Below are 26,412 nucleotides of genomic sequence, written 5' to 3' on the forward strand. Positions count from 1 at the left end.
TTTCTAGGTCCAAAATTGGGGCAATCTTCACCTCTGCCACCTTAGCAGCACCGTGAGTGTTAGTTTGGGGTTTTTTGTTTTGTTTTTGCTTTCTGCAGGTTTTTGGACTTCATAGATATGGGTAGCCTGCTCTATTACCCAGTCCAGGGTCCTGTTGTTGTGAAAATCTCTTACCAGCTGGATCATTATATATTTTGGGAGCACATGAAAATCGGTGGTTTTAAATAATCTACTATTTGTGCGCACCCACCTGGTTGTTTGCACATAGGCGCATTATAGCTCATGCACAAATTCTTTTGGGGCCTGACCCTCTCCGCACTGCAGATTGTAGGCCACTATGCGAGCCTCCTGGGGGTTTCTGTGGGCAGAAAAGTGCTTCAAGGGGGCCGCCTTATAGGTGGACCACCTTGAATGGTTCTGGTCTTCCAGCCTTGCAAAGAAGCTGGAGTACTCCGGAGAGAACGTTTCTTTGGCATAGTCTATGCAAGTCTGACTATTTTTGATGTTAAAAAAGTCCCTCATCTTTTCATATAGCTCCAGATGCTCCCAGACAGAATATTTTGCATTTCTGTGATATAGGGTTATAGAATTACTAATAGCCTTAATCTACCTAATGGGGTCTTTCACCAGAGCGCTTCTTTTGTTTATTGGCCTTATTTTGCACCTTCACCTGAGCCCATTCACCGTCAGACTCAGAGCTGCTACTGTTTGAGGTCCCGTCATAATCTTCTAGTCGCTCCCTGATTCTTTGAGCTTGTGAGTGGCTCGTAGAACGGTGGGGCGTAGTTTCTTCTCCCCGTTGTACCTTCTGGTCTCTGGGTCACTCCCCTTGGACACCCTCTTTCACACAGGAGAGTGGTCTTGTGACTCCTCTCTGCATCCAGGGTTGGTGGAGAATCCCCCCCACTGCCCTGATTGGGTGGAGGTTTTTTAGAATGCTTTTCTGGGCCCTCAATTCACGCTCTTTTTGTTCTGCAAAGCGAACCAAATGGTCCCCTTGTAGATGATGCTTCTGCAAGGGCTAGCTGCCGGAGTCCCTCCTCATAGGGGTCTTCCTGACCAGATATATTGGACCTAACATTTTGGAATCTGTACAGGGATGCCAGTCTATCAATCTCTGATGGGTGGTGGTCTGCCTGTTCAATCATGCTGGACCTATTAAAGTCTAGTTGCCCCATGATTCCCGGTTCTTGCGAACCGGTGAAAATGAAGTTAGCGGTACCTGGTGTATCCAAGGCGGTAAATGGCTTGGAGACCCCTAGTACAGAGGGCATCACAGAGGGCATCACACTGTGATCAGGGATGGCCCTGTCCCTCTCTTCTTGTTCAGGGTCCCTCAAATTTTGATTTTGCCTAGCATACTCTTGTTCTAACAGCTCCAGTTTCTCCCTCTCCGCCCCTATTTCCTGACAATAGGCTAAGGCCTGAGCCTTTTGCTCTACTATCAGGGCTTGAATTACCTCTATTACCTGCTCTTAAGCTGCCACCTGGCTCTGGAGTGCCATGTTCTCATCACAGGGGGCCTCATTGTCTTTTTGTGCATGTGATTTATCTCCTGATTTTGCACATTTTTAGTTTGGGTGTTTTCTTCTAGAGCACCTTCCACTCGCCTTGTGTGCCACAATACTTTTTCATGTCCTACTTTTAGTTTGTTCACTTCCTGGAGGTCTAACTCTCTTTTCTGTAGTTCTGTTTTTCAGCTGCATGCTCCCTGACATAGGGCATATTTTCTTGAAACAGAGCGCCCCTTTGTTCAGCCAGGTCATCCGCTGTTGTTTGATTGTACTTAATGTCTGGCGTTCTTGGTTAAATTCAATCTGGAGGTGGAGTTCTTTACTGATTAATTTATTATTCTACCTTCCAATTTTTTTGATCTGATTTAGTAAAATAGTTATTTGTTCTGAGCAGGCCCTATTATATGTTAGTTGCTGATTCAGTTTCTGTTGACTGTCAACCTTTTCCTGACACTCCACTTTTAATGTACCTAATTAAGCCTCTTACTCTGAATTATTTTGTTGATATAGAACCAAGTCCTCTTTTAGCTGTTTGATGTAGTTTTCCAATTCTACCTCAGAATCTCATCTCTTTTGCAATTTGTTTTCTACTAGTTTTAGTTCAGTCTGGATTTGGGTTGAGAGCTCAGACTGGTTTATCACATAGCTTCCATGTAGCGATATATGTAGGCTGTGAATCGGACCATTTTAATCTGTTCCTCTTTAATGCTTGGAGTCATATACAGTTCGCTCAAGGCTTGATGTAACAGGCTACCATCTTTGTGACCTGTTGCATCATTTTGGCTAGCCAGGTTTCCTGATCTTGCTCTGCCCATTCCCCTCTGACAAATAATTTGTGCAGAAGGTGCTGCCTAGCCATATTAATCTCAATGCTGCTCATTATGAAGAGTGTTTGCTTCCTTTACTAAATTATTTGTATAAGGGTAAACCTGTATTCTGTTGCTTTTTGTCTAGTTCAGGGTTGATTTTACTTTATTTTTACAGACAGGCCTGATACGTAGGGTCTACGTTTTGGGAATGTCGCTTTTACAGTGTAACACAGCTTTCTAACCACAAAAGGTATAAATACCTCTACGGTTAGTCTGCTGTGTTAAGCTGTCACAGGTGAAAACGCATCTCAATCCCGGTAACAATCCCCTACTGTGTTAAGGATTTTAAAGATGCGGCACACTACAGACCAGGACTCTTTCTACTGGCCAGGCATGCAGTGCACAATTAAAATGCTTTTAAGTTTATTGCTCACACCCCCCCTTATCGTACACCCCGTGTTGCAATGGACCATGAACCAGACCGGTGTGTAATAATGAAATATTTATTTATTTTAATTTTGAATACAAATCAAACACATTCAATATAGGGCAGCAATCACCAGGGTGGTGATAACTACACTGTAAAATGATAGAATACACTTATTTTAACCTTCTAACATAAAATACACAATGCACAATTGAATGAAAGCAAGATTACTTTTCGGGTAGTATTTTCAAATAGTACCACAGTTGGGCATTTCACCTGCAAAACTCCCCCAAACTCGTATTAACCAAATTTTGTGTGGGTCGGGAGGAGTACCAAGGAGTGAGGTATACTAGGCAAAAATCGGAATGAAAATACGACCTACCACCCTGTATGAAAGGCCAAAATCAGATTGAGCTCCCTTGAAAAATTAGGAAAATGGCACTCGGAATTACTGAATGGTTATTTTACATGTGCGGTTGAATGAATAAGGCAAGAATGTGTGTGGCTGTACTAAAGAGGCAAGAAAACTTATGAGCTACAAGGCATTGTACTAAACAATGGGCATACAGTTTACAAAATCGACTTTGGAAGGAAAAACAGTGCAGCAAGTATCACATGTGGTAAAATTGCAATTGCTTTGTTTCATGGCTTTAAAACAGCAAAACGGCTTGGAAAATGAGCTAAACAGACATAAACATAAATCGGTTTTAATGCTAAGGTACAAAGGCACATAACAGGTATGAAAGTGAAATGGTGACTCTTGATGGTGACAGTATGGGATTCTTTGTAGAAAATAAATCGGATTTTCTAATGAAAGCAGTTACACAGGAGAAATCAGTTTTAAAAGGAAAATGACAGGTTCTACTGAAACTATTTGTAGTGGCTAGATTATTAAAGAAAGACACTGCCAGCAAAAAGGTTAATTTGCAATGTTAGCCCATTCATGCTGTGTGCCTCTTTATATGGGAATTAATCAATGTATTCCAAATAGTACTGACGACTTATAGCGGACTGAAATGATTTGGAAAGAATGGCGCTAACACATGGAGATTAACTCCTGCATCCCACCGGACGCAGGAGCGGACACGAGCCCCTGCTAGCTACAGCTACTATTCAGCTACAAGCCTTACTCGCTCATGCTGCAACGCGGATGGAGAAGTTTGCCCAGCAGATCTTTGCTTATCAGTGGATCCGACATCAGGCAGGAGCCTGCACAGCGTCACTCGATCGCGGCACACCTTTGTGCTACAGCCGCAACGATCCTCCCCTCTGGCACACCTACATCGAGGTGATTACTCGCTCTGCAGAATATCCCACTACTATATGGGTATCTCCTTTAGTCTGGGGCCTTTGTCCACTCGATGCCTGTTTTAAAGATGGCCGCCATGCCTCCCGGCATGAAATTGAGGCTGTGTACCTTTTGCTAGGCAACAATACTCCTTTTTACCCATAACACCCCGCCGGCAGGCGGATGCTGGCCCTCCCACGCGAAGACGCAGAACAAAAAGGCCCAGTTCTGCAACTGTTTACGACTGGTTGCGCAATGGAGATGTCTTCAATGTTTTTGGAGGTAAGACTAACCTAAAACCTCTTTAAAATGTACTCCCCCCATCTACTGTCCTCGCCATCCCTATTTCATCGCCCTCTACCTCAGAACCAAAGCCCATAGCCCTGACCTTTACTGCACAATTTGCCTATACTCCATTGGACCCCCCCTGGCCCGGGAGCATGTTCCAATAACACTATGACCTGCTGATACACTTTTACTTCACATATCTTGACTGCCATCTCCAATGACTTACCAGAGTATGCTAAACTGAACTCATCTTCACGCATGCCACTATATCAGTATGCTGCATGTGATGATATTATTGATCTAACCTGCACCTACTTTCGCATGATCTAACTTGGTATACATGTCGCCCAATACTGCTTGTGTTTTTGCACCTAACCATACTTAGGTATGACATTGCTAACAGAGTCTACTTATATATGCTGGTCCCTTACCGACAGTATCAATAAGCCAGCAGATGTGCTCTACCCCACTGTCTGCATTACCATTGGATGCTTATAACTTACAGCCTACCTAGCCTGCATCTTATCAAACAGACAAGATACTGTTTAATTGACACTAGGTTACAATAACTGCTCTGAGGCAGCATACCCTGTGAATTGTCGACAGGCCCACCATATGCTATCCCTCATCAGAGCAGAAAGACCGAAAAAATCAACCCAAAGGACATTGACCAAAAGAAAGAATGGCACTTTTCCCTGTCTCAATTGTCAACATTGTTCAAATGTCATCAAAGGGAACCACATCAGGCATCCCAACAATGGAAAGAAGATACCACTGAAAAATTACGCAACCTGTGACTCTAGAAATGTAATTTATGCCATCAAATGCCCATGTGGGAAATACTATGTGGGGGAAACGAGCAGAAGAGCAAAACAAAGGTGGACAGAACACAAGTCGCAGATCAGAACTAAAAATCTCAAATCACCAGTATTCCGGCATTTTAGGGATAATAAACACAACATCTCACAGATGCGCTTTGCAATATTAGAAGTAGTGCACCCACTCCCAAGGGGAGGAGATCTACCCAAAATCCTGTCCCAAAAAGAGCTCTATTGGATACACAAGTTAGATGCTATGTCTCCCCTGGGCCTGAATGAAGATTTCTACCTAGGGCCCTTTATCTAAAGTCGAAATCATCCTCTGGCTGTTTTCTCTCTGTCTCTACTCCTCACTCTCTTATGAGCTTGCTTTTTTGAAAAATGTTACAACCTGGAACAGACGGGCTATTAACATGACTTTAAACACTATATTGTGAACCTTAATAGGGCAGGTGAATGACCACAGTCTGCACCCAAACAATATGTGAATTGTACCACAATAATCAGATTGGGAACCTGACTAGGGCAGTAACATGCAGCTTTTTAACCAATATGCAATCTATATTTGTTGTGTTAGGCGAATATACAATGCAGGCTTAATGTATTCATACAATCAAATCTAGTCACTTTGGTCAGTTTACCCTGCACTATAGAGTCTTTTACACAATTCCTCTCCTGTACCATTCAAACTTGTAACGGGGTCCCTTTTGGTAGTTGATATAACTTCCCTAAATTGAGCATATATCCGTGCAAACGGGGCCTTGAGACTGTGTTCCTGGCAGCATTAGCCACACTATCAAAACGAGTCACTCTGGTAATTCTACCCCGCACTAGAGAGTCCTCTACAGAATATCTCTTTTGTACCTTCCATACTTGTAACTGGGTCTTTTCTGTAAGTTTACATACCAGTGCTAGCTGTATGCTGTCCCGAACCCAAAAATTAAACCTACCCGTGTAAAATCGGGCCTTGAGACTGTGAGTATGTTACATTAGTCAGATCTCAATCCGTTTCATAGATTCTCTGTTGCTAATTCAATAGCTCCACACAACAACCCGGTCCATCCATCTATACCTGATGTTAACCCAATAGCCAAATGACTGCTTGTCCAGAAACGACATGTGTTTACATGTATTGATGAGATCAGTCTAAAGACAATTAGCATATACAGCATCAAAATCATTGACACCGGTGCACATTATTATTACGTGCATGACAAATGGCGGATGCTACCCTGTTAAGTAGCTATCCTGCTCTCTCAAATATTACCCCCTTTGTTTGCAAATACCGATGCCACCACAGGGCTCAGAAGTGCCGGACGCTCTGTTTACATGTGATGTCAACCGCGCGCGAGCCTGGTGACGTCACGGTGTAAACAGAGTCAGCCGGTATCCACTAATAAGTTATCAAATGGACGGCCTTAAAACATTCCTGGTATGTACCGGGTGGCCCTATTTCCAGATAAACAAACCCTTTGCATGGATGCCTATAAGTTTAAACCTAATCCTGAGCATGGCAACGTTCGCGCATGCGCGCGATGACGTCAGGAAGTCATCTCGTCATAAATTCGCCGCCGCTGCTCAGGGTGGAGAAGGAGGAACCTGGCTCATCCTGACTCCACGCTGAGGCGACGGCAAACATAGGTAAGTGTTAGACACGGACAAGCTTTTAACCTACTCATTACCCTGCCCAATCCACTACCATGGAGAATCTCACCTAACTGGATTCTCCTTATTTCTTCTTTTTTTTGTAGAAAACGAGATTCTACAAATTATCCTCAACACTGTGACCCCTCCAAATATGGTGGAGAAGAAACCCAACAATCCCCTTGAAACCGCTGCCTACTATCTGTGATCTTAGACTTCAGAGTTAGAGACACATGTAAGTGGTGGTTTATATTAATTTTTTGTACAGCCTGGCTTACTCAAATTACTCCCAGGAACACGTGTGGTGAACTACTGCACTATCCTTTCTTTTACAGATTTAATCAAGGTTCCCCCCTGCCTATTCACTGGCTCCTAGGAGCTTTAACTGGAGAATCCTGCGCTTCTTGCAGACACCCTTCCACGCATTTGTATGGAAACTATGACCACAAGGTTAGCCAGTATTTTACCAGCCCTCTCCTTACTTCGCTCTCTATTACTACCCGCAAAGAGGTATTTGCAGCAAAATTGTTAAAATCGTTAATTGAGCATTATTCATTTGATCTGTAGTTAATGAACATTAATTTGAGGCTAATGGAGATTTTGAACCTCTTTTTATATGCTTTTTCTTATATGGATAATTATGCAAATCAGTACAAAAATGTGTTCTTCCATCAATTGCGATGACGCCTCGATGAGGATTATGAATTATCAAAGTATTGGATAAATATGTTGTTTAACACATTGACCTTAAAAGTATTGTACATATATTTTCTAGAACCTTGATCTGCCCCTGATGAAGAGTGCTGTTTTCACTCGAAACGCGTTGGGCCTTCCACAGCTTCTACATGATGAATAAATTGAAGATTGGTTCTTGTGACCGCATCTGATTGAAAGTTTATTTGTTCAAATAATTTCTTTTCCTAAATCAAGCTAACCTGAAATCTTTTTTGGTTTCCTAAAAAATCATGACAAACTGTTTAAATCATTTATGAATTATTGATCTGGTTTATCCAGATATTAGAAAGTGTGCAGGGGACGTGAGTTCCCTAATAGGGAACTTAGTTGTTTCATTTTTTCCACCATATGCTAATGTTGAATATAGCCTACCCTGTGCAAAGTGATTTTAGCCTACCTGTGCAAAGTGATTTTAGCCTATTGTAATGATCTGGTCCATCGGTATGAGTGTGTGTTCTGCTCTCCGGTAATGTCACGGGTAGAATGCTGGAGCTGAGCGTAATGGCAATCATTTGAAAGGGGACAGTTGGGGCCAGCATGTCACCAGGGTTGGTGGATGTAACTTACCATCTTGCACATGAACTTCATTAACATACGTTCTTAAATAATAAAATCACTCAAGAACATAATAAAAAGCTTCCAACTTTACTTGAAGTAAATATCTTCACACCTACCCCGTGCAAAGTGATTTTAGCCTACCTGTGCAAAGTGATTTTAGCCTACCTTGTGCAAAGTTAGCCTTACTGTACCAACCAGAACTAGCCTATTCTGTGACAAACTCAGTAGCCCACCCCTGAGTCATCCCGACCTAATTAACTCTCTGAATATGAATGAAAATCAGAGGACCCAGTCTATCGTACTTACACTCTCCTCGCCATAATGGCCCTTGCCACTATCTCAACATGCCCACCTAAGGATAGAAACATGAGACTTAGGTCTAGACTAACCCGTCTCTATGAATCAAAAAAAATTAACATAAAATAGCCTCACCATACACAATGTCTCCCAAACTAATGAACACCCAGCTAGGCGAGCATTGGTGTCCTGACCCAATAACCTGAACTCAGCTCATGTTGCTATTACTCCTAAAAATCTTGCAAGCCTTAATATATCAGCAACTAAACCTCCTTGCAGCCCTAAAACTAATACTAGCATACTGAATCCATCTGGATCGCTTATTAATGCCAGATCACTGGTGGCCCACGCTACTGAAATTGCTGACACCCTAAACAATGAGAATCTGGACCTACTCGACATGGCTTCATGAGGCAGCAGGACCAACCCTTATGGTGGCAGTACCTGATAGCTATAGGTGGTGGCCTAGCTATCATATCTAAAATGAATCTACCCATCAGACTTGCCACCTCACCATCTTGCTCATCATGCGAGATACATGCAGCTAAACTTCCTCTAGCCAATAACCGCATTTAACTATCTACCTGGTATACAGACCTCCGGCTCCACTGGGAACCTTCGAGGAGGACTTAAATAACCTTATAGCCAATAACACAAAAGACCACTCACAAACCCTGTGGATGGGGGACTTTAATCTTGGCTTTAATGACATTGGCAATAAACATGCCCAATCAATAGCAGCTCTACAAAAAGATCACAGACTCATACAAAAAGTCCTATCCCCCACCCATATCAATGGAAGGACCCTTGAATGGGTGGCCGATCTCAATTGTAATATTGCCATTACTAATATTGCCCCGCAATCATGGACTGAACACCATCTAATCACTTTCACTGCCATGTTAGATCTCCTCAGCCCTAAAACCATTGATATGGCACCCACACTCCTAACTAGAAGAAAAAAGGATATCACAGCGGAAAAACTACTCCCATACCTTCTTCCATACATCAACAACCTTGACAATAACTCAGACACTAATCTACTAGTGGAGGTCATCTATAACGCCAAGGCCTTGGACATTATTGCACCTGTCAAATTGCACAAAGGCAGACAGAAATCTCACCTTAATGCCTGGTTTACGCTTCAACTTAAAGAACTAACATTACAAAAAAGAAAGCTTCAATCCATCTGGCTTTACTCCCCTACCAACGATAACAAGGTCAAACTAATGGACCACTCTAAATTCTACAAAAAAGAAATAATTAATACAAAAAAGAACATATTGAACGAGAGAATTTCTAAGGCTAAGCCTAACACTAAGGAACTATTTACCATCCTTCATGAAATGGAATCCCTGATCCTTCCGGTAGACAATGTCCCAAAGGAGAAGCTATGGTGCACTGCAATACAAAATGCTCTGTTGAATAAAATTGCATCGCTCCAACTCAAAATAGCTAACAAGAAGGCCTCACTGCTCTCATCAGAGCAGCAACCTCCCCGATACACTGGGAACAGAATGACCCTAATGTTTAGCTTCAAAAAGATTTCTATCCTTAGACGGAGAACATCATACTCTCCTTAAAACCCTCGAATTGTGATGGTGACAGTTGCCCAACCCAAATCATAAAGGGTGCAGCTAGAGACTTGGCCCCTTTCATCTCTAAGCTCATCAATGCCTCCTTCAAAACCAATACAGTGCCCAATAATCTTCACGAATCTTGTGTCCTCCCCTTGCTTAAAAAACAAACCTTAGACCCCACCATCCCAACCAACTACAGACCCATTACAACTGTTGCTTTTCTACTTAAAATTATTTATAGAGTAGCCTACATTCAAATTCAGGAATACTTGGAAGTTAATCACTTACTAGGATCACCTCAGTCTGGCTTCCGCCCTCTTCACGGCACGGAAAGAGCCCTGCTAGACCTTAAGACCCAAAATGACAAGCTGAAGGACAATGGGAAAACAGCTATGCTACTTCTCCTGGACCGAACGGCAGCTTTCGACATGGTGGATGATGCAGTCTTATGCAACCACCTCAGGTCGGCGACCCATTTTTCAGGGGAGTCCATAGCCTGGGTCCAATCCTTCCTGGCTAACCGTACAATGAGAGTCTTTTCCCCATCAGCTTCCGATGCCCCGATTCAAATATTGTGCGGAGTACCACAGGGATCCTGTGTCTGACCCACAATGTATAACATTTTTACTAAGCCTTTGTTTGATAAGTTGGACAGACTGGGTGTCACCTACAGAAATTATGCAGATGACACCCAGATCCTCATCCCCATTTTGGGCAACTTTCGTGAGGACACGGCCTTAGATATACCTCCTCATTCAAGCGTGCATGACATCCACAGCGTCTGCCTGAATGATGATAAAACTGAGATACTGATCCTAGGCTCTGAAACCAACATTAAAAGACTTAGTCCTAGCTATGCCTCCTTCAATATTGACAACAATCTCATCAAGGTGATGCCTGCTGTCAAGACTTTACGATTCTATCTTGACTCCACACTCACATTCAAGAAACAAGCTAACTCACTTGCATCTACAACAGCCTACACCTGTAAGCTCATCCGAGCCTGTAGACCATTCCTCTCTACCATGAGCTGCATTACCCTTGCCAATGCTCTCATAATGTCTAGACTAGATTATTGCAATGCCCTGTACTCAGGCGCCAACAAATATGTTATGGATAAAATTCAAAGACAAGACTGCAAAATAATGCCCTAAAACCAGCTTTGAATATCCCCTTCAGAGAACACATTTCTAATTCTAGAAGAGAGGTCCACTGGTTAAAAATAACTGACAGGATCCTCCTTAAAACAGTCTCACTCACCTCCAAATGCCTGAACAATTTAACACCTCCATACCTTGCTGAAAGGATAAATAGGAGAACTGCTACCCGCCCTATGAGAGCCGCCAATGCCTACATCTTAGAGACCCCTAGATTTAAACAAACCACAGCTGGTGGAACCAGTTTCCCAGTCAAAGCTGCACAATCTTGGAACACGCTCCCACCAGATCTCAGAATGGAACAACCTTACCCTAAATTTAGACGTAATGTACTAAAAATGGCTACAAACAAATGACTCATAACCTGCTCAGCCTGTACCTTCCTCTACTACCATCACTGTATTTGCCACTGACCATACCTATTGATTGCAACATGTTTTACATATTATGTGAGCCTGCACCTCCACCACTCCACTGTAACCGGAAGTGGCAGTAATTATATATTTTGTGTATGTTTATGCGTATACTTGACTGTAACTAAGCTTTAAGTTATCGTGTCCTACTGCACCCAGCTACCTAAGGGTTTGGTGCGCATTACCAAATAAATAAACAAATAAACAAACAAACACAGATTTTCCTAAGGACAGGATACACAGAGGTTTCTAACAATTTAAGAAGTTACTAGGATACTTATAGGATTTCTTATAGGGTTTCCTATGGGTTTGGACAAATTGCAAGGTATCAAAGCAATGGATGAAGCTTGTTGCTTGCTGGTGAAGGGTGATACTTACAAAGAGCACTTGAATGGGCTAGTTGGGACAGCCACTCAGGCCACTGAAGGGCAGGACAGGGGTCTGGTCATGGCGCAGCAGTGGCTCTCCTCTAGGAACTCAGCAAGGTAACCGGGTTCTGGTCTCAGTGGACAGCGGGTTGCATCAGCTGGGCAAAGCAGTTAGCGGGGCAAAGCAGGTCTTGTCACTGGACAATCCCAAAAGGGTTGAGCAGCCTTTCCCCCTTTCTCCCTGAACTATTGTGATTTTTGTAGGTTTTAGTTTTGGATGGTGGTTCTGCCTGGATAGGAGGTACTGCATGGATCAGGATCAGCTATCCCCGGCCTGGAACTGGAATCTGGAATCTTGCAGGGTGAATGTGGAATGTCTGGATCTCTGGATGTTGCGGGTTGGATTTTGAATGCTGGATTTTTTTGAATGTCCTGAATTTTGAATGTCTCCTCCTTAAATCGGCCGGATGACATCAGAGGCTTTTTACTATGTGGGCAGAATTAAGCTGGACATACCACTAAAATCGGATAGGTCAGCCTAAGGAGGTCGCCGCCTCCCTGTAAGCAGATTGGATTGAAGGAAGTGACTCAGTTTTAGTGTGTGTGTTTTTATGAGATGCTTTGTTATCCCACAGTTACTTTTGCCAAAATCAGTTATGGAGCAAAACACTTATATTTATAAATGTCACCCTTATAAAAATTAGATAGGCAAAAACCATAATTCACACGGAGCATACTATTCTAAAACCAGAGTTTGTATGATGCTGTTTAGTCCTTCTGTCAATCTTTTGCAATTTCTAATGCAAATATTTCCCCTAAAAGCCTACAATGGGCACACTGAACCTTATCAATGTCGGACATATTTGCATTTAAGTTTTATAACTGTACCCTGTGTGCTTCCCGCGGCAATGTCACTTTAATGCCGTTCGCATCCCCCACATGGTAGGAAGAACCACATTGTCTTATTTTCTTGGCGCAAAAATTAAATTCAAGCTGTCAGAATTTTACATTAGTGCTTCTTTAGATTACTGACATAAATGTCTTTATATGAAAAGTCTTTTCAATCATATGCGTCAGCTTTGTTCCCAAAAGTGGGCAGTCCTTTCAACCCCCCCCCCCAGCCAAATGTCATGCTCTGGTCAGCTTTGCCCAGGGGTTGCTATGACTCCCCTTTGATCCTGGATAGTTGAAGCTGAGGAGAGGTGTCAAAGGAATTCACACTTCAGTGGCAGGGGTGTCCATTGTACCATGCTGCAGCAATGCCCCTCAGTCTGATGAAGTCACCACTTCCCACACCTCTGGGCCTCTCATGTGGTAAAAGAACTTCCTTTCCCATGGGGCTGGCACATTAGAAGTGCAGGCCTTTGCAAAGACTTTTTTGACAGCAATTTCTGGGCCTAGTCATGATGTTGAAGTTCTTTACGTGGGAAAAAATAAACTACACAGAGGACAATTTACTTATATTTTGGTAGCATTTCTTCCCAACATATATAGTTTTGTTTCAGGGCATGTTACAGTATTATTTCCATTGAGCTTGTACAATATCACTCACTGCTTTGCAGAGCAGTTCAACACGGGTTCATTTTACTTTCGCTGGTCATTTACAAATGTGATTTTCCTCGCATCTTTATTCTGAACATTTCCATAGCTCTGGTCAATTTATAATACACAGGAAGCTATTCAAAACAAGGGTTCTTTGAAACTGACATAAGCAAAGGGTGAGAGATAGCTTCTTGTGAAGAGTTTTGCCTGTGTTACTTTGTTGCAAGAGTAAACACTTGCCGTACGGCCTGAAACAAATTTCTCTGCTCTTTCACAGATTTTACTTGACACACAATGCCTTTCAGGGAGGAATGGCCCTCCTTTGATGGAGTTCATACAGGAGATAGATGGGCATGAATGTGTTTTACTGGAACCAAACTGAGTCATGTTGAAAAGATGGAAATAGCACCAGTGCAAAATCATTTTAAACTCAGAACATTTTCTCTTTCAGTTGGAAGTCTTGAGGTGGCAGCATAGCAGTACTGAGCCAGGCTGCTTTTGAATTCTTCTTTTTGGTGCACATGAAGACAATACTGCAGCCATTACCGGGGTGTCCTATGTTTCATCTCGCTCCATATGCGCTCAGCAGAGCTAGCACAGCCTTTAGCTTTGCAACCGCTAAAACGCAGTTTTGGTGATGCAGGGGAATATGTGCTTACCAGAGCCAGTGCAGCCATTCTTCTTGTAACTGCTGAAAATGCAGTGTAATGGTGCAGGGGAGTTCTGCTCGGCTGGTAAATGTACCCCACAGCATCCACACTACCCAAAAGCTCAGGGGTTCTCATACATTGTTGTATCGTGCAGCAAAGACAATGAACATATTGAAAGAGCAACGAAGACAACAGTCCTCAGTGTACACTGCAACACACCACTCTGCAGGGGAAAGCAATTTCGAAGTGCCTTTGAAGCTGTAATCAAGGAGCATCAGAAACACTGCCCACTACCTTTGAAGTAACACACATGCAATATTTTCCTTTGTCCACCTGCCACTCCATATTAGTTCTTGGTGCCTCTTCCCTCATTCACCTCCTCACCTTATGTTCTAACCTTTCCTGAAATTTTTTTTAAACATTTTTTTTAAAACAACCAAAGAAGTTTCCTTTAAGAACCACCTTTCAGAGTAAAAAAGTAGAACTAAAAAGAAAATCTTATACACTCCATCTACTTTACATTCCTCAGTAAAGTACATAGACTCAATACATTTTTCAAACATTTCCATCAGCATTTTGTGTTATACTAATGGAAATAATATGGCGTTCATCCCCCGTTCCAGGGACTGGAATGGGGGATAACGGACCGGCAGCCCAAGTTATCAGCCCAAGCGAAGAGTGTCTGTGTGGGCCCTGATGCCTGTGGGCTTCAGTGAGTTGTAAATAAATAAATAAATAAAAAGGGCTCCAGAACATTATCCTCCATTGCAGCCCCTGCAATGGGGGATAAAGTCCATTAGCACCCCTGGTTCCAAAAGCAGGAACCTGGAGTGCTAAAAAATTGAAATTTCTTCCTGCAGAGTCCTGCTGTAGGAAGGAAAATCCTTTGCCAAGATGGCCACAATTGAAGGGGAGGCGGGGCTCCGTGCAGAGCCCCTCTTCCATTTCCATGTCAGTCTGCAGAAGGTGAAGACAGAACCCTATGACCATATTACCACGAGAACATTTTTTTCCCTTTCAAACCTATCCCACTTTAGAATAACTTTACCACATAGCTGGTTCATAGTGGACATGGCCACTTTAACCCCATTTTACATCCTTCACATTCATGGCCAGTAGCCAGATTGTCCGGGTCATGACTTCATACCATGACCCCGACAATCTGTCCACTGCCCATTGCCTAGGCCATACCTCAGTCACCAGATGTATATCACTATCTTTTGTTCCTACATTATGACACTTGTCTAAAAATAAAACACGGGCACATTTAAAAATCCATGCTTTAAGGTCCTTGCCAATGCTCCTTACACGAGTTTGCTTGAAATCAGACCATGTTTTATTTGTTAAAAAGTGTCAAAATGTGTGTACATACAATAGTCTTAAAACTTAGCCCCACTTGACAAAATCCATTCAGACTTTACACTACACACACATTGAAGGTTTTCTGTAAACTTTCTGAAAACTTTTGTCTGCATTTGTCAAACGGCAACAAAGTTATAAGCCATCTAAAAATGTTGAGACCTCCTCTAATTTAGCCCGCTCCTGACAAAATCCCACCAAATTTAAAGAAAACAGGTAAATCGAGATTAAAATATTTTTGCAAACATTTGTGTAGATTTGTCAAATGGCACTACATTTATAAGCATTCACAATATGTTGGGACCCCCCCTCTAAATGTGTTCCCTCTCAACAAAACAGCTCCACACATTCCAAAACCATTCAGAATCAAGTTCAGTATAACATTCCAAAGTTTTATGCAGTTTCATTGAGTGGCGCCAAAGTTATAAGCCATCCAAGAACTGCTTTTCATCAACTCTGAAATGCATTAATAGGCACAGATGTCCCCAAACATCTGAAGTGTCTGCGAATTACACAGGACCACCCCCGAACATCCGGACTGGTTGCAGACTTTCGGGGTGAAAAACATGTGTTTTTTTACTTCTTATGCCCATATCCCATTCCATCCTCTTCACCCTTCAACTCCCCAGAGATTGTTTGATAAGTTTGACAAATGTGTTTTTACCGCAATGTCTGCGGACACCGGCAGATGTCCGCGAATCCAACATGCCGGGCGTTTCCAAAAATCTCACGCACTTCACGTTTTTCACCATCCAATCGGGGGCGCGAAGGGTGTCTGCAGACAGCACGTCACCCTCTAGACCAATAGTATGCCTGTCCGTGGACCGAATAATAAAAAAACATTCGGCCAAGTCGCATGCCGGAATAAGTAGATCAGAGTAGACATTCGTTCTTGCCAAGGGCCAGGCCCAATGTCCAGGCACCAAAGTTATATCACTGTTTTTTGTACAACAGTTTTGCAAAAGCATGCTTTCATTTCCTTGCTGATGTTGTATTCCAGTCCAGCACTTCAGGCTGTAATCACAAGCAGAATATGTGTTCCCATTCAAACCTAGTGCTTCGGCCTTGCCGCATGTGCCAATAAGCAGATCAGGGTACACATTTGTCATTGCTCAGGGCCAGACCCATTGCCCAGGCACCAAAGTTATTTAACAATTTTTTATACTTACATTTTGACACTTTAGAAGTAATAAAACACTGGGCAGATTTGCAAAACCATGCTTTGAAGTCCTTGCTGATGCTCCTCGCAAATGTGTGCTGTCATCCTGTCCAGCAATTCGGGTGTAGCCACAAGCAGAACTTTTTTCCCATTCCTACCTTTGCGTTTTTGAAATAATTTGCCACATAGCTGGTCCCTGATGGCCATGCCCACTTTAACCGCATGGACGGTCCCTTTAATCTGGCCACTGCCCATGTCCACAGGCTATACCTCAGTCACCAAAGGTGCAGCACCATTTTTTTCACCTCCATGTTGACACTTTTCAAAAAATAAAACACAAACACATTTGCAAAACCATGCTTTCGGGTCATTGCTTAAGCTCCTTGCATGAGTTTGCTGCAAATCGGTCCATGTTTTATTTATTTTTAAGTTTCAAAATGTACATACAAAAAATAGTCATATAACTTAAACCCCACTTGACAAAATGCATTCAGGCTTTGCACAAAAATTCAAGGTTGGGTCTATAATCTTTCTGAAAACCTTTGTGCAGATTCGTCAAACAGCAACAAATGTATAAGCCTTTCAAATATTTTGTGTACCCCCCTCAAATTTTGCCCTCACTTGGCGTAACAGCACCAAAGTTTGCAGAACCATTCATGATCAGGTCTAAAATGATATTGCAAAATCTCATGCAGTTTCATCAAGTTGCGCCAAATGCATGGATGTCCCCGAACATCTGAGATGTTTGCGGACTTCATAAAAGAAAAGAAGAAAAACGCCAGGTTTTTGGCTTTTTATGGCCATATCCCTCCCTTCCTCATCATCCCTCACCTTCCTAAAGATTGTTTCATTAGTATCACAAGTGCAATGTTGTGTTTTTAATATGGTTTTACTGCGGTGTCCGTGGACGCGAATCCAACATCGCATCTGTTTCAAACATTTTGATGCACCTCACATTGTTAATTGACCAATCAATGGGCACATATGATGTCTGCAAATGTCACGCTACTCTCTGATGTGTCGTGAGGCTACCGGGGACTCCGAATCAGGAAATGATTTAGCAGACGAGACCCAAACGTCACTTATTTTTTGTACCTACTTTTTGGCCACTTTAACATTCTGAATTACACCAAATTTGCAAAAGCACACTTTCTGGACCAAACCGCTGCAAGTTTGGTGCAAATCAGTTGAGCGGTTTGGACGGTAGGTGTGACCAACCTTTTTTTCAGTTGTGCATAAGAGGATTTCAAAAATGTTGGGCCCGCCCTATAACTTTTCACCTCTTCGACGAAACTGCATCAAACTTAGCAAAATCATTCCGGGGCGTCCATATTCTTTTTTTGCAAAGCTTGGTGAAGATTCAATGAATGGTGCCAAAGTTATAAGCCGCCGAGAAAGTGCTCTTTCTATGAGTTGAGCAACTTGACCATAGCTAAAGGGCTGCTACCACAGGCCCTGTGATATAAACACGCTGAGTGATGTACAATAATGAGAATACTGGCTGCATAGGAATTCTGGTAAGGCTTTTCCTACTCTCAGTCAATACTAGTTTGGCTTATCTAATTTGTTTATAAGCCTCACAGTGATTTGCCTTAATAAGAATAAAATGGACTTTAAAACCAAGAACAGTTTGAGTACTTGTGCCATTCCAGTTATATGCTCCTTGGATTTTCCAAACATTATTAATGGAACAGATAGGAAAAGGTACAGCAGTAAGTTTCATACATAAAATATTTGAGGTGCAAGTCATCTTGACAGCTTCTGTTCTGTTCCACCAGGATGAACATAATGAATGTTGCCTTGCCCTTGACTTTGAAAGGTTTTCTAAGTGCTTGGCAAAATTCATCACCATAGATTCAATGGATTTCACAAAGTATACCCCTGAACATTTGATGGATGCCTCACCATTATCTTCCATCACAATCACAACATGGAAGGAGTACATTGCATTTTCTGTCTAATAATGTATGGCAGGGAGCCATTTGTGGAGGAGACATATAATATGAAATTGTTTATTTTTGTGGATAATATGAATACCCTTCATGCTGTTTCCCTGAAGTTCCTTATATGGTTTATTTACATTAAACAGTGATCAAACGTGAATGGAAATATGAGGACGGACAAGGGGCAGTCTTGCCTTGAGTGCCTCCTGAGACAACAATAGATACTTTAACACACGATCCTGGATATATATTAGAACTCAACTCTCAGATTGCATTTAAAAGGGAGGCCTATGAATTTTTGTGTTGATGGCTCACTCCTTATCGAACAGAATGAGTGCAACAAGCACTATTGTATTGGATGTGTAGGTAAGCACATGCCACAGAGCCTAGGATTTTAAGAAGGGAAATCCACCAGCATGAGACATGTCTGGTCTGGGTGCTTTGACAGACTCAATCCCCTGACTCTGTGCAAAAGCCAGCCTGCAAGTGCCTTGTTACCAGAACTAGCTAGAGGATCAGCAGTTCCCCTCCCCAATCTGGAAGTTTCTGGTAACCTAGACTCTGGAGAAAACAGCAGTGAGGTAGCTTTGAAATGTAACCAGAAACCTAGTTTCCATTTGTATATGCACCTAGAGCAGATGAGGGCTCCAAAGCCAGCGATACCAGTATAGTCACCCACAAGATAAGCCCCAAGTACAATCAGGTGAATCTGAGACCTGAGGACTCCTCTTGGTAAGGGGGAGCCCCAAGGATACCAAAATCCAAAGAGCCATAAAGAGGCTGAGAGACCTTGTGCAGCCTATTAAGAAGCCACTGTGCTGCAGAAGCAACCCTCTGCAACCTGGAAACAGAGATGCAGAGAAATGCTGTATGCAGAGCCACTCTGTGGGATAGCATGTGAAAGGAGGAAACTCTGCATTTTGTCACCAGAGTCAGAGATAAGTCATGCTGCCAAAGACAACAGAGAAGCAAGAGACCAGAACACGCTACAGTAACTTCAGAATGCCCAAGCATACCTATAGGAGGGTCATGTGAATTATGACCACAACAAATATGGCTTCTGTGGCCTTTGAAGCCATGGGATGCGACAGACCCTCAGCAAATGGGGTAAGTTGAGATATTAGGAAACAGAGTCTTTCCTGAAGATGAAAACATGTTCACACTGTCAGGGGCCTAGGTAGGCTTAGTCATGAAGTCTGAGACCTATATCTGTCCTGCTAAAAAGAGTTAAGGACTGTCATTTGTAGGTGAGCATTATACCACCCAGGAAGGTGAGTACTGTGGGGAGGTTGCAGTACAGCCAACTGGCTGCAAGAAGACAGGACCCTGAAAGAGCATGACATGTCGAGCAAGAACGGCAGACCATAGAAATGCTTGTAAGCCTGATCAAGCTTTAAACTCTTAGGCAGCAGAAGATTCTAAAAGCTGGACAGCATGATAACACAAAGAGACATGAGACTTCTGACAAGTGAGCTGGGCCCTATGGATACCTTTTGTTTAGATGATTCCCGGATGGAAATACCTCTTTTAGTTTTAGACAAAGAGCTAGGTCCCACAAGGGCTTTTCAACATCGCCCTCCTCTTCAGAATAGAAACATTGAGATGTCTAGTCGGGTCGTTCATTTGGAAGAGAAAGACAACCTAGTCATCAAGGTGATGCATTCTAGAAACCTTTTAACTGACGATCATGTCATTTTACAGTTTGTTCTATCCTGACACTTTTTATTTTGTTGTTTCAAGTCATTAAAGAAATAGATGCACCTCTAGATCCCACAGGTGTTAATCCCAACATTATCCTGACCACAAATAAAGTATTGAATATGGGTATAAAGCTATATATTTTACATTTAAATTACAAGCTCTCATTAGTGTGACATAGCTGATCTCATGCCCCTTACCCACACTGTCCTACCCCACAATGTTGAGCAATAAACAGACAGCTGTACACACCTCACATTTATTTAAAATAATTTTAGTCAAATCCAGATAAAGGGGGTCTCCAGTTGCATTCCAGGGAAGTCAATAAAATGTTATATACTTATATAAACAATTGGTCAGCAAAATGAAATTTCACTTGACTGCATGAATCTCACTAATTAATAAAAATCAATCATATGTATATATTAAACTCAAAATAATACTAGATATTTTAATTACATATCTGCAACTTCTCGATATCTCTCTCACAATGTTTAACTTTGCAAAAACATTTCTACATGAGTTTCAATTTCAAATGCATCAATTTACAGTCTTCATTTTCCCCAATGCCACCCAACGTTTACAGATTCAGAGGACTGCTATAAGAGCCACAGCTTCTCAACTAAATGTGGTACAGAGGCTTCTTAACATGTGTGTGCAACTTTTAATTTATTTCTAATCATGTGCCTTTATATCTACAGGTTTTGGGATGGAGGTGTAATATTCTCCATTAAAAGGTCCAATGGTAAAAGCATCCAGGCTCTTTCACATCACACACCTACATCTAACTGCACATTTCAGGAGGGGCTGCACATGATTTGCCTTTTCACGATTTTCAGTAAATAGAAATACACCCTACACTACTTCTCACTCACAACACCTTGTGTCAGTTTCCCATAAGTGAAAAATGATAAATGAATCTATGTCAGACGATAATGCTTCATTACAACTTTATGGCCTCACTTACTGACTATGCCAGAGGTACACATGGATTCTATTTTAAATAGTGCTTAATTTTGCAGAACGAAACAGCATTTAAATCTCACAAAGGGATGCTAGTTTTGCTCCGACACATTACAAAATGAACTTCGTTTTGATGAACATGAAATCGCAGTTTTACTTTCAAATATAAGCTGTCGTAGTTAAATCTAGCATCCCCCTTTTCTCTTAGAGCCCCCTTTTCTTGGGGATATATCATGGGCAGCATCATGGGGACAATATAGCTTTAAATGGGGCACAGTACTTACATTTGAAAAGGAGCTTCTTATTTTTTGCAATCAGTCCAGACCCTCTCAGTTTGTATTTCCTCAATCTCCAATGTTCCACAAGCTGCTTTAGCCAGGCTCCAAGGTGGACTTCTTATCTCCTCCAGAATGGTGATCATCTTTCTGCAGCCTCTATGGAAATACCAGTTCACCCAAATAGTGGTTGTCATCATTCCATATTCCTCTCCAGCAACATCCAGAATAATGATGTCCATCTAATTTCTATCTGTATACAATGCGATTTATTATCAAAACTCCTCCCCTGATCTTATGACAAAGTAGTGGGGGCCGCTTACTCCTTGAGAGTGACTGGTAAGTTCCACCCATAGTCTTATGACTGGAAAGGTAATAGGGAAAACTCACACCCTGTGTAAAATGGCTATTACTTTTTTCTTTCTGATAACTCTTTATGTGAATGTGATGATTTAAACAAACAAAGACCATTAGATGCTGAGTGTTGCTCACCACCCAGGGGTACACAACACGAGTGTGTGGCATATTAACGTGGAGAGATATTAATGTTTCTTAATGTTTCATTTGTTCTATAATTGTAAGTCAGGCAAATTGTCTATTGACCGATTGATATATTATTTATCTATCAAACAACATTGATTTCGGATCCCCACTTTTTTTCCACCATTTGGCTATAGATCATTAATTAATTAAGTAAGTTGGTCACTTGACAAGATATTAAACGTTTGTTCATCTTTGGCTTAAATGTTTGTGAAGAAAATACAGTTTTCTGCCAATATAGGTCCTCAGTGTTACATTGCAAAAAAACTCTTTTCCGTAATAACGCTATAGGAAAGCTCCTATTTGTAATTTATTTTGGGGTCAGATCCTTGGCTTAAAACGAATTGTTTGATCATGCTTCAGGCAGGTGAATCTTACTGTGTAGACATCAACAGTCTCTCATGATGTGAGTCTTATGACACATTCCTTAGATGGGGACTTATTACTCCAAGCCAAACCCATGTAATAAATACAGTCTCAAGTTTAACAGAATACAAGGCTATTCAAAGTAATGGAACTTAAAATGGTGTTTAATTTCCTCATTTTTTAAAGCATTATGTTTATATTGACATTATTCATCTGACTTTAACATTGGAAAGAAAGAAGCACATTTTAAAATTATTGATGTTTTTTCTCAACGCCGCACTTCAGAAATATAGCCACATGCTGAGAAATTAGATTCTTTTTGATCTTCATATCTGCAAAATAAGTGTTCTGAGGCCCAGTCTAAGTTTGTTTGCTGGTTTTGAAAGTTGAATGGAGTATTTCATTTTCTTGCCATTGACACAGTCTCTTGACATAATATACTTAAAGGGCCATAGAAATGGATAAAGTTTGTGGAATTCTCTTTTGCTTTGTTTATAATTGTCTCTCAGGTGTATAGGTAATTATGTGTAACTCGCAGGTGCATTCTTTGTATCATGGAAGTAAGTAAGAGGTAAACATCTGGCCTAAAATAACATTTTTTGACTAATTCTGATTTCTTAATCTATACTAGAGCAACCTCTATTTTTTCAGTTTATTCCAGGGAAATATCATTTGGCTCCACAATTTCCCACAGTGCATATATCTGTGGAACTTGCTCATTAGGTAGATGTGTTATACATTTAATATTCTTTATTGATGATCTGTCCTTTTCAGATTTTTTGATGACAACATTGAGGGTTTCTTACACGCATCCAATTCCAAGCGATGACTCACATATACACATTCTTAAAAACACCTTACAAATATAGATCTGCCGAGTATGTCAAGGGCCAGCAGAAATGACCCATTATGCCATCTGGGATTGGAACTTCACTTCCACCATGCCAGAAAACAACTTAGAATCCCTTCCACCTTGAGGACTTTCTATTGCAGACTTCAGCTCTGCAGATAGTATGAGGAGTTCCCTTTCCATGAGGAGCTGGCATACCCCTTCCAGTGACAGGTCTTTAGCTTCAGTATATAGTGTACAACACAATAAATGGAACTGATATTTCTATCAAATTACTCATCTTGCTGCCCAATTGCGTCTAGTTGTTTTTACAGTTTCTGCAAATATACCTGGAAAACAATCTTTGAGGGCACATCTAGTAAAACAAACCTGAAGTTGTCTTTCTACTAAAGATTATTGCTTTTCATCTGCTTGTTCATGTGTTGCATGATGCTGATTCAGAAGACTTACCAATTTATCCTAGTAGTATTGAAAATAAATTTCATTGGACTCCCACTAACTCACGGCCTGCACCCCAGAATGGGTGATTAAGGCACCGTTGATCATTCTATATCTGCTAGTAACACCTGCAGAGATTTGCATCGATTAGTAGTGAAATGTTAGCATAATTGGATAGAAAATTCATACCAATCATGGGATGAGAGATTCATGAAAAACACACTTTGGAAAACGAATTACGTGGCTGCTTCAGCATATTATGCAAAAACAACTGCTTCTCAAATGTTCAATCTCCATGAGTCTAGCAATTTATAGATTATAAGTTATAGTTTTAGGACTATCTTGCATATAGCCCCCTCTGTAAGTGACTAGGGGCTGCCTGTCCTGAAATGGTACTAGGAACAGACCAAAATATTCTTCAAGTCTTAGCAGAACTCTTCCCCAGCATGACGGAAAATTGGCAGTTAGACTTTGAACATTGTCTATAGCAGAAACAATGCTAATCATATAGGTATTGAATGACAAAATGTACATCTTTGTTTTCTAATAGAAGAGCAGTATCAACTTTCCGCCCTTCAAAGGAACTATTTTATTTTGTTACATTTGACTGGGTGGCAAAAGCCAAAAAAATGAATACAGAGATTCTTTAACCTTAGGTGATTAGCCATGAGGGATTAAGAGTGCTGACTGAGACAGCGATTCGGGATAGACTGAGTCCATTCTAGCCCATTCAACGGCCATCAATGTTGTGAAAAAGACCACTATTCTGAAAGGAATGCTAAGAAACCTGTTACATTATCTTCATGAGTGAGTGACAAAGTACTGCCCCTGTCATTGTCACTACCAGCTGTGTTAATCTTAGTAGTCACATCACATTACAGGATTACAGCCTTGATGATGGTAGCGGTAATCATTGGTCATCTTTTCCCGGTTGCAAATGGTAAAAACAATATTAGTGTCTGAGAAAATGCCAAATATGTAAATCACTGCAGGTGTAGTTACCAAATAATTGTGTTACTGTCACCGAAATTTAGGAACATACAATCCCTATAATTCTGAAAATGTAAACCCACTGTGAATTCCAGCCTTCCTGTTGGCCTTTCAGGCATTTGGATACAGAAGGTCTATGGCGGATCCCCTACTTCTATCGGTGAGTAAATAGACCCCTCCTACACGTACATGCCAACATGCCCCTTTCCTTTCAGTGTATGGCGGTCAAGTTCAATTTGCACATTCACATTCTTTTACTTGTTTACCTGGATTCCCCCATTGTTCCAGATTGAGAAGAGGCGACTGGATCAAGCTAGAATCTCCTGAACATAAAAGGGGATCTTGACATGTGTAGAAACCTGTACTATTCTGTAACTTCAAGTCCATAGTTATATTTGTGCCTGTGGCCACATGCAAAGTGGGAAGCCATCTAATAATCAGGCCCAACACAATTCAAACCATACACCTCTGAAATGTCCAAATGCCTGTGACACATGTGCCCATAGTGCCTGTGCCATCTACCTACTATTGTCCTTAGTGCATCTGAAATGTTTTGTCTTGCTCCACTGAGTTCAAAAGACAATAGTTCTCTCCTGCATGTTCACATAGCAAATGACAAATGACCATCTGAACAATAAAACAACGCAGTTAAGTAACCAGACCAACACAGGTCATCAGCATGCTTAGCCATTGTAAGGAACAAAACATGTGCACACATGGGGCAGAACCATACTGTTCTGAGTAACATCATTGCATGGCCATATATAGAGAAAGCACACAATACTAGTGGGGTCTCATATTCCATTGACAGGACATGCTGATTGACTCCAAACTGCATGTGTGGCAGGCACACTCACTCCGCTTACTCATAAACCTAGGAACAATGTGTGTTTATGTGTTCAACAGGAGACCCAATAAGTAAGAAGAAGGGAAATGGGATAGATGGGATAGCTGCTCACACTTCAAGATGATACAGCACCCCATCCACCATGAAAGTGACCACTTACACCAGCACCACTGCTACACCTGCAACAACCAGCTCTCTCAGCAGAATTGCAGACTCAACTTTGGCAACCATAACCACAGCTGGAGACCTTGCCCTAGCACCTTCGTGGGCCCCTGATGTTTGAGGAAGAGCTCAGCAGAATCAGCAGTTACAGCAGGCTGCCAACTTGGAATTCTGCTGCCAGAACATCGCCTCTTCTATCTCAATAGAGGTGGGCACCACATCACTCACAGAATTCAAGGAGGTCACCTGTCTCCTGTCACCTGAAAAGGCAAATCCATTTGGTCTTGCATGGGGAGATGGTGCCTAAGAACGGAATATGAGTGACAATCCCCAGACATTGAACCAAGGGCCACATAAACATTGTCATCAACACGATGATCTGACACACAGTATCAGTGGTGGCTGGTGAGGTTGAAAGCTGGTGGGGCGTAAAGATCCCTGGGTGAATTTTCATAGCGAGCGCATGCATCGTGCGAGCCCACACCACCCAAGGGGATGTGGGGCGTTTCTCCCCCCGCAAAAGTTTTTGAAAAATGTCCTCCAAAATATGCTATTTACTATCCAAAACCCACCAAAATATGACATAAAAGGCATTAGGTTTTACATACTAATGGTGGTACATTATTCTGACGTGTGCAAGTATGGTGGTGTATTTTACAGCAACTTGCATTGAGAATAGCTGGTACTATGGTGTATACACAAAGGAATTTCCACAGCTCATCTTTTTAGCTACA

Source organism: Ambystoma mexicanum, chromosome 4p, assembly GCF_040938575.1.
Source record: "Ambystoma mexicanum isolate Mex_15411 chromosome 4p, UKY_AmexF1_1, whole genome shotgun sequence".
NCBI lineage: Eukaryota > Metazoa > Chordata > Amphibia > Caudata > Ambystomatidae > Ambystoma > Ambystoma mexicanum.